Source organism: Etheostoma spectabile, chromosome 21 (assembly GCF_008692095.1).
Source record: "Etheostoma spectabile isolate EspeVRDwgs_2016 chromosome 21, UIUC_Espe_1.0, whole genome shotgun sequence".
NCBI classification, from domain to species: Eukaryota; Metazoa; Chordata; class Actinopteri; order Perciformes; family Percidae; genus Etheostoma; species Etheostoma spectabile.
Genome location: NC_045753.1, coordinates 22395441 through 22405400, shown reverse-complemented (window position 1 = coordinate 22405400; position 9960 = coordinate 22395441). Strand labels below are relative to the sequence as shown.

At 41.7% G+C, this 9960-nt stretch overlaps 1 protein-coding gene across 2 annotated transcripts in view; it reads left to right on the top strand.

Moving 5' to 3' along the window:
* The window catches only part of itga3b (integrin, alpha 3b), a 31407-nt gene that overhangs the window by 4986 nt on the left and 16461 nt on the right, over nt 1-9960 (top strand). The gene's annotated exons all lie outside the window — the stretch shown is intronic.

Here is a 9960-nt window from a genome sequence, read left to right as displayed (position 1 = left end):
AATGGAAAGTGGCCAGACTCTCAAATTAAAATGTACCAGAGTCTGGTAGGACCAGGCTACTAGTGTCATGCCACAGTGAAACATTTCCAAAGAACAATCCTGTGTTGCCCATTAGGTCCTCAAATTCATGTATTACATGAGAGCCAGCAGAAAGTTCTTACAGATGTGTCCCAGTGAGAAGAAGGCATGGTAAAAAATAGGATTAAATGGCAAAAAAACAATCTTTCTATAATCAACTATCATTTTCTAATATGATGCCCTTTACACAGTGTTTATAAGTTGTAAGTAGTGCCTGAATTTTATGGTAATAAACCACTTACTAATGATTTATAGATATGTTATAAGCCATTGATTAATACAGTTTTGGGGTTGCCAGGTTGTAACAACTTACTTTTTATTGGTTAGGCCATTTGACCACATAGGCCTATGTCTAAAAGGCTTGATGAGGACAATCTGGACCAAAATACATTTATTAACAATGTATTAACATTGTAGAATTGATCATTAAAAACCCTTTATTAAAGACCTAAAGGCAGACATAATCTTTCACTAGATATAGAGAAACACAGGAGCATACACACCTGCCAATTGGACTTTTGACAATTTGGCAACCCAAAATGTGTTGTTTTGGCCAATAAAGCATAAGTTACAGTGTATAAACCCATGTAAAGGGTTCCTTATTTAAAAGTATGACCAAACAATAAAAACCATGAACCCTGGCAATTCAGTCTTGTGAACCAGTGTGTTTGTAGATTGAAAGGTATACATGGTCCTTTCTAATTTAGTGGAGCCTAAGCCAAGCCACTGCAACTGTTCAAGACCTCACTAAAGTTAAGTGCAAGTGTGTCCATAGTGACTGGCCCTAATCTTTATGGTATTTATTGTCCGTATCCAATCAGTTGGTAATGGCATTGGCTGCATTTTGTTTAGCAGTGGAATGAGTGACGGCTTCTAATAACATGTTGAAATGGATCCCAGCGGGACATCGGGCCTCCTGCTATTCTCCACAGAGGATACTCTCTATGGTGGGGCTTTCATTGGAAATACCTGCAGTGAAGATTGTTTCTATCTTAACAAAACTGTAAGAGATCCCCTGCTTGTACAAATGCCCTCAACCAACGTTGAAAAGAAGCTGGTGTAGCTGGCCTGCAGGCTAATGAGGGCTACCTGCAGCTAGAAAAGCTATATGCTTCTATACCTTTCCCCTCTTTGTGCCATTTTTTCATCTTTGAAGGGGAAGTGATCCTGAAGTATAGGTTTACACTTGGTATGTGGAAGTCAGTGAAGGTGGTAACTTGTACTTAACAATGCAAAATGTGTTGAAAATGTGTATAAAAACCCCCCTTTTACCATCCTCCGCAATTTCTCCACTGTGGTACAATTAAAGGTTTTTCTTACATTATCTTATCTTTTTATGAAGTTTATTGATCAGTTAAAATAATATAAATGTAAATATGATAGAATAGAAAAATATCTGCTCCAGTTGTGTTTTATGGGCGTTTTGCAAACCTCAACAGGTAAAAACAGATGGTTCATGCATAAACCTGCACCACTTTTATATAAGGTGAGTAATACGAGTGAAAACTTGGCACTACAGCTGTGAGGTAGTCCACCTGTAACCCACCAGCTCCCCCTTTTCCCCCTTTTACAAACTGGGGTCAAAATGTTAATGGGAATGCTGTTATTGATACTGCGAGTCTCTTGTGAATTCTGCTATGGCTGCATGATGTGTGTGGGGCCACTAGAAACATGTGTCCATGCTCAGTCCAGCTGGGCTTCTATGTGTTCCTGTTTCTTCGCATACATTTATGTGTATTTTTCTCTGTCAGTTTGGTAGATTAGCATGTTTTTGTGTGTGTGTGTTAATAATGTGTAGCAGAGCTGTGCTCTGTGGATCTGTAGCAGTTGGGGGTCAACTAGTCTGATGTAATTTACCCAGCAACACCAGGCACTGGGTGGTTATCATACTGTAGTTAGCAGACCAACCTACAGACATAAGCCAGCAAAACACTGTCCTTGTCACACAAGGTTGTACTCGTTACTAATGAAAAACTAAGTTAGTTTATTATCAGGGGGATGACCTGCCTTGTTTAATTTGTCACACTGGGTCTAAATGAGTTTGCTCTCTCGTTACTGTTTCACCAATGGCAGATGGTGGTGTTCAAACAGGATGTTTGTTCAGCTGATATCAGACTGTTGTGTGTGTGTGCGTGTGTGTGTGTGAGAGAGAGAGAGCGAGAGAGAGTGAGAGAGAAACACAGGTGCACACTGATTTTCCTACTTTATTCAACATTATTCAATTGTTCCATTCCTCTTGTGATAAAAATTAATATATGCATTTCCTTTCCATCAAATGTTTTCCCCTTGTGACTAACTTACCATTTATCACAATGGTAGCAGCATTTCATTTCCTATATTGCTAATACTGCTTCTTTGTTTAAAACATCTAAAACATCACCATAACACTGTGAGAGTCTCATAAGGCTAACCGCAGCCTCAGAAGACTTGACAGAGGTGAGAGGGTGAGAGTAAAAATAGCTCTCTTAGGTCGGAACTCGGTGACAGTCAGTCAAAGAAGGGCCAGGCTCAAAGAAATGTGACTTGAAAACAAACGATTTAAGGCTTTTGAAATAAAATAAAAAGTCCAAAATGTAACTGACTGACTGTATCTCACAAGTTTGAACACTATGTTTGTGAAATTACAGTTTAACCTCACCTGGCCTCAGCAGTGTGCTAGGTGTGCCGACAGTTAGTCAACTTCCTCTCACTCTGTGACGCCCTGTTTTTGTTAATCACTGATAGCAGATTATTTGGAAATCGTTATTGGGAAGGAAAAAATAGTATCATCAAATCAATCAATATCTAACAGTATCTAGAACATCTCTAGAATGTAGATCATTTTGTGTGCTGATGGTTGTAAGGGTTGTAAGTTTTTGTGGTTGGGGTGATGCTTCCATGTTATTGTTTACCTACTTGTTATGGTAAATATGTATCTTGTAGTCATTGTACACATTTCTGTTGTCGAAATTCATCATTCTAAGCGAGCTGTGACTTAAAACATACAAAACTAGTTATAGAAGTTTCTTGTAAAGACTTCGGCCTCATATACATTTGCCATGTTGTGATTTATATCAATATTGTTAGAATGAAAAGATAGAACAAATGTAAGAGTCCTAAGACGCACATGGGCTGTGATGGCATGGCGGTTTGACCACTTTTCCTTGCAGCAGGTTGATGTATTACTGTGTGTCCGCACTCACACATGCACGCACGCACGCACACACACTCACACACACACACACACACACACACACACACACACACACACACACACACACAGAGTCAGTGTGTTAACAACTAGGCGTGCTCACTGTGACTATTCTGATAGCAATGTGCATGCTCACCCCCACCTTTACTGCTTTGTGAGACTGTTTCCTGAAAGTGGATTTAGCAGAGTGCTATTGTAAAACAGTGCAACCACACACACCCACACACACAAACACTCTCCACGTAGCCAGCTCAGTATTAGCAGACCACACTGAAACACACTATCAATATATCAAACATCATCTCAGTAAAGTCATTACATCGTTACAAGAGCAAAAAGAGATCTCAGCCTCAGTCTGCTCTTGTCATCATCCTTAATTTAATCTGAAAATTGACTCTCTCCGTTCAATATTATCTCGATTTGTTTGCTTGTGGCAATGTTTCTGTGGAATGGATATGAGTTGCTTGTAGTGCATTAGCTTTATCCCATCCTGAGAGTGCAGTATAGTATAGTGTGTGTGAATCTGTTACTATTAGATTTAGGAGGTAAGGGTAATGATTAATAGCATTATGCGCCTTTTCCTTACTCATACTTCTTTGGAAATTTGGTGATCTGCCATGTGCCAAAGTGTAGAACTGGGAGTGTCAATGCAATTGAGTTGGTGGTGAGTGTGTTTTGTGCAGTCTCGGACCAGGTCCACCACGAGTAATATGTTTTGCCATTTAGGCTGGTGGAGGTGCACCTGCAGAGACCTCTTTTACTCATATTTTGCGTGTTTGGTTGACTGTTATTCTTCAGCAAGCTGACACATCTGATATTTTTTTCTAATATGACTGTGATGCCAGTTAAAGTAAAGGCTAATGTCTGTTTACCACCAACATTTGTCATCCACAACAGCTTGCACAGTCTTCCCTTTCAGCAGAAGGTAGCAGGTACTGTATGTGTCTCATCTTCAATGTGAGCATGCACTCCATTTTCCACATGCTACTTTAACTAAACCCCCCAAAAGCAGCACCAGGCTGTTGCAAAATAACCAACTAACTTAGGTTCTCTTGTGCACAAATTGGTGATTGCCTAATCTGTAGCGTGGAGTGTTGGAGATGGCGCCGTCATTGGCAGTCACAGTTTAGACCTTTTCTCTCCTCTTCACATCCCTGAACCTCCTCACCCCTGTTCCACCAATCCCCCACCCCTCTGTATCCTTATCCAACAACACCTTGTTACCATTGGCAACAGCTTGTGTCTACTTGCTTGGAAAATGGTTCTGACAACAACAGCCAGACATCACACTTTTAATAGCAAAAGACGTAGACCTGTGTGGATGTGCTTTGATTCACAAAATGAACATCCATAGAGTTTATGAGAAAAAAAAGTCAACTTTTATAGAGTAGATACACTAATCATGATTTTCTTCTGTCATCAGTGAAGTCATGAAAGAGTTGCATGGCTAATAGTGAAAAACAGGCCCTTAGGTAGCCTACTCTAACATGAAAACTGAAGCTTTTTTCATTTCAATGCCCTGAGGGCTCACAGCCGCACCCTGTGACAAAAAGGTTGTCCTAAGCTTTATGTAGACAGGTGATCCATCACTAGTGTAAGGCTGACATACTCAAACACACTCGCAGCACCTCTACTACTTGGTCACCCACTTTTGCTCACTTACCCATCCATATATATATATATATATATATATATATATATATGGCAAGGTCCAGCAGTGTGAAAAGCTGTGTGCCCGTTTTTAAACATTTATCATTTGTCTCGTCACACTCCTGTTCAGACTGGGCCGAGATGAAGATGGATGTACTCTAAATGAGACATTTCTGCTCCTCTGTAAACACGACTGGCTGGCCCTGCACATGTCTCTTCTTGTTGGTCTTGCAAAAGCCTGTGAGATGGATAGAAAAGGTCATCCATATCTCCTTCATAACTACCATTATTCATTCTTCTCTCTCCTCTGGTATTGTCCTCCTTCACCTTTTCAAACAGCATCCTCTCACCGATTCTGAAAAAACCTGGCTCAGACCCAACCAACTATAATAATCTTCGTCCTATCTCAAATCTCCTTTATTTCTAAAATTCTTGAAAAAATAGTGTCTGTTCAACTCCATGCTTTTCTTACCCTTAACTGTCTTTATGAACCTTTCCAGTCTGGTTTTCGCCCCTCCCATAGTACTGAAACTGCCCTTATAAAAATCACCAATGATCTCCTCACAGCTGCTGATTCCGGACTCATCTCCATCCTCATCCTCCTCGATCTCAGTGCGGCCTTTGATACCATTTCTCACTCCATTCTCCTCAATAGACTTTCTTCCCTCGGCATCTCTCACACCCCTCTTGACTGGTTCCGCTCATATCTCTCCGACCGCACTCAGTTTATTCAACTCAAATCTTTCACATCCCACCCTTCCCCTGTTACTACTGGCGTCCCTCAAGGTTCAGTTCTTGGCCCCCTCCTTTTCATCACCTACCTACTTCCCCTTGGCAATATCTTCCGCAAATTCAACATTCATTTTCATTGTACGCAGACGACACCAGCTCTATTTATCCAGCAAACCCACCTCCCGCTCCCCCCCTTGTCCCTTACTAACTGCTTACTTGAAATAAAAGACTGGTTCACCGCAAACTTCCTTAAACTAAACAGTGATAAAACCGAACTCCTCCTCGTAGCCACCAAGTCCACCCTATCCAAAATCAATAGTTTCTCTCTACCAATCGACAACTCCTTGGTCTCCCCTCCCTCCTCAGGTCAAGAGTCTGGGCGTCATCCTCGATTCCTCCCTCTCCTTCAGTCACACATAAATAATATCTGCCGTCTGCATACTTCCACCTACGCAACATAAACCGCCTCCGTCCGTCCCTACCACTCACACTGCCTCCATCCTATCCACAGCCTCGTCACCTCCCCGCCTTGACTACTGTAACTCTCCCTTTTTGGCCTTCCTCAAAAATCCCTCCATAAACTTCAACTTCTTCAGAACCAGCAGCTCGTGTCATCACCAGAACCCCCTCATTTCATCATATACCCCGGTTCTCAGCAGCTCCATTGGCTCCCGGTTCAATCAGAATACAATTTAAAATCCTTCTCCATACTTTCAAAGCCATCCATAACCTTGCCCCTCCATATCTATCAGAACTCCTACACATTGCCGTCCCCTCCCGCTCCCTCAGATCTTCCTCCTCCTCCACCTCACTGTCCCCCATGCTCGACTCATCACCGTGGGGAGCAGAGCCTTCAGCCGCTCTGCTCCCCAGCTCTGGAACTCACTCCCACCCGACCTCCGCAACATCAACTCTCTCCTCTGTTCAAAACTAGACTAAAACCCATCTGTTCCAGCTCGCTTATCTGTAAATACACTGTTCCTGTTTTGTTTTGTTTGTTTGTTTGTTTGTTTTGTTTTTTGTTTTATCTGTTTTGTTATTACTACTTACACTTTTATGTTCCCTATATCTGTCTTTATTCTCTGTAAAGCGTCCTTGCGTGTTAGAAAGGCGCTGTTAAATAAAATGTATTATTATTATTATTATTATCCAAAAAGGGTAAAGACATGTTTAATTAAGTCAGGTTTCCTGGTTTCAGTGCTGTTGGTTTTATTCTGAGTCAGGAGCCGTCAGGTGGGGGGTGAGAGCTTGAGAGACTATGGCTTAGTTTTAATTAGAGAGCTACATGTGTTGTGCTGAGTGTCTTACGGACAGATGTCTGTTTACCAAACTGACAAGGCCTTGTAGTGTTTTCTCTTTTTCTCTCCTGTGAGCAACAGCCCTCCCTTCCACCACTCTGAAGCATTTTTTTTACACCTACCCCTGCCATGGTTTCCAGGAATTGTGTGGTGGGCAGAGGTGATTAAGATGACTAGATATAGTTCACCTCTGTTAGTTAAACTAAACACCACTGATATAGATATATCTTTTCATTCTTCTGGGAGGTTTTTAACTCCAGATGTGAAGAATGTCGGCAGAGCTCACCTTGGCTGGGTGTGTTCGCCACAGTAAATGTTTGGTTTAGCCAGCCGATCACTTGTGAGGCAGCGGGGGCGAATTTCAACATGTCCTCAGAGTTGGAATGTAGCTGCAGGTTACCCTCCTTCCCTTCTCTGAGCCTTTGACAGCCTGTTTATGAGGAGGTGATGAGCAGGGAGGGAGGTAGGAGGAGAGCACACAGGACAGGATATGAGGTGTGTTGTCATGCCCATGTCAACTCTTTGTAACTCACATTCTGGTGATTTTTATGTAGAAGTTGAGAAGACTTAGGAAAATACTTTAAAATCCCGTCACATAAAGTGACATTCTTGAGGTTATCAATTTGAAAAACAGCTTTTTTATTGACATTTAGAGAATATGAAGGCCAGGTTACACTTAGGCTTGTGTGCTGAGTAAACAAACAACATTTAACATGTCAATTAGGAAGCTTTAGAGGTGCCAGTAGGTGGGTTTTTGTTACCTTTGAGCTGACCCAAGCTATCTGTTTCACCCTGTTTCCAATCATTGTCCTAACATAAGCTAACTGCCTGTAGTATATTTACTCCACAGACATGAGAGTGGGATCAATCTTATCGATCGTCTCATCTCTGCTAGAAAGCGAATAATAGTGTTTCCCAAAAATTTCTAACTATTCCTTTAATTAAAAAGTTAACTTTTGATGAAAATACCACTTCCCAGTTTGAAAGGTGCGTCTTCACTGTATGTCAAACCTGATTTTGTCAGTCAGCAGTGTTGAATTTCCACAACAAACACAGGTGACCCATGTGGCTCTGATGAGACAGTGAGACAAGAGTGAGTATGTTTATGATTTCAGGTTATGCTATGTCTTTTTCTCCAGTTTGCTGCAACAAGGACTCTGCCAGCCGAGGTTACCCAAGCCTCCCTAAAGCTGTTTGATTAGCGCTGGACTCTGTTCCTTCCTCGTATTTTTTTCTGTGTGTGCAAAGTTCACAATAACTAGCCTCTAAGTGTTTTATAACAGTCTTGCTTATTCTCTGGGTTGACCCAATTTCTTTCCTGCTCTTTCTAAACGCTTTGGAGATGTCACTTAGTTTTCCCACAAGAATGGCTGACCTTGCAAGTGAGTGTTTTGAGACACTTTGCTGTTTACAGCTGAAAAACATGTTGTGGGGCCATGCCTTTTGGTTTAATGGCTATCTCACACACTCATACCGTAGATTACAGTGGGACTATGTGGCCCTGATTCTCCACATATCAGTCAGTCCAACTAACTACTACAAACCTCTGTGGAATCTCAGATGGTGTCTACATTACTGAATGATCACCTGAACCAAGGCCTCTTCCTCCCAATCCACTGGAAACTGCTGGCCCTCAGAGGCCATCTCGGCTCTAGCTGGTTGTCATCACTGTTGCAAGATAATTGATTCATTCCTTGCTGATAATGCCCATCTGGTAGCAGAAAGAAGAGATAATTGTATCTTTCTGTTTCAAAAGATGGCAGGAGGATGTCTGATTTTCATGCATCAGTGGGAAATATTAAAGCAATGTGTTCACTTTCCTACACTTGTAGTCCACTTTTCAACTTGGTTGTAATAATATTAGATAAGTAAAATGCATGCCACAACTCCTGAACCAAGATCAGAAATGGTATCATCTGCCAGATGGTCAAGTATTAAATTGTTAATGGAGTAATTCGATCCAAGATCTGCAGTGGAAACAAACTTACATAAATGATTTCCATGCAAAGGCAAACTTTCTGAGTCTGCTCATGTTGTGGTGACACATCAAAGAGAAAATATTTGTGTCCGGGCTCCTGAGATGTTCATGTGATTAGATTGCAAGTATGTTCGAGGGCATTTTGTCTGTGTCTGTGGTGGAGTGGTAGAGCCTGGTACACAGTTTTACCGTGTTTGTATAGCATGGAAACTAACTCCCATAAACTGTGAGTAGTGTGTGAGTGTGCACGGCTCACCTTTAACAATATTTTACAAAATCTTTTAATCTATTAAATCTGTGAAATAGTTTAGTATGCCTCATCCCTAATGTATGACATGTTTACCTTTCAGGACATGATGATCAAGTTGGAACAATGAAGGGTTGACTCATGAGAGAGATTTTGATTTGAAGCACAATGACTTTACTGTAAAGGTGTACACCCACTATCTGTACTTATTCTTACTTATCAGTGTGTGTAAGGGGGGGTAGCTTGACTCACCACTTTCCCCTATTCACCCCTGCTAGCAGCATGTCAGCATCCAACCAGTATTGCATAAACACATTCATAAAAATTGAAGGAAAGAACACACGTTGACTACACTTTTGTTTCCCACATAGTACAGCAGATCATGTGTCTAACACACACTGTAAACAAGATTGTCTGCACCTTCCGCTCACAAAGCGGAGCTAATACATCTTTTGCTGACTGTAAATAGTGTGTCCCAAGCAGCGCAGAGCCTTGTAGAGGGAGTAATCCCTCTACTTCAAAGTTCTGTGGTGTGTTAAAAGGTGCTGATGTAGGGAGTGTCTAGATGAGTGGACAAAAAGATCAGGTCCATCACCAAGAAGCTTGTGTGTGAGTATGTGTGTGTGGAGGGGTGTGGATGTGTGGGTGTGTGGGTGGTGCCCAGACTTGTCACGGGTCATGCTCTGACTGCTCCACTCTGTCCACTATTAATTCACTAGTCACATGAACTGGCTCACTCTTTGTGTGTGTGTGTGTGTGTGTGTGTGTGTGCGTGTGTGTGTGTGTG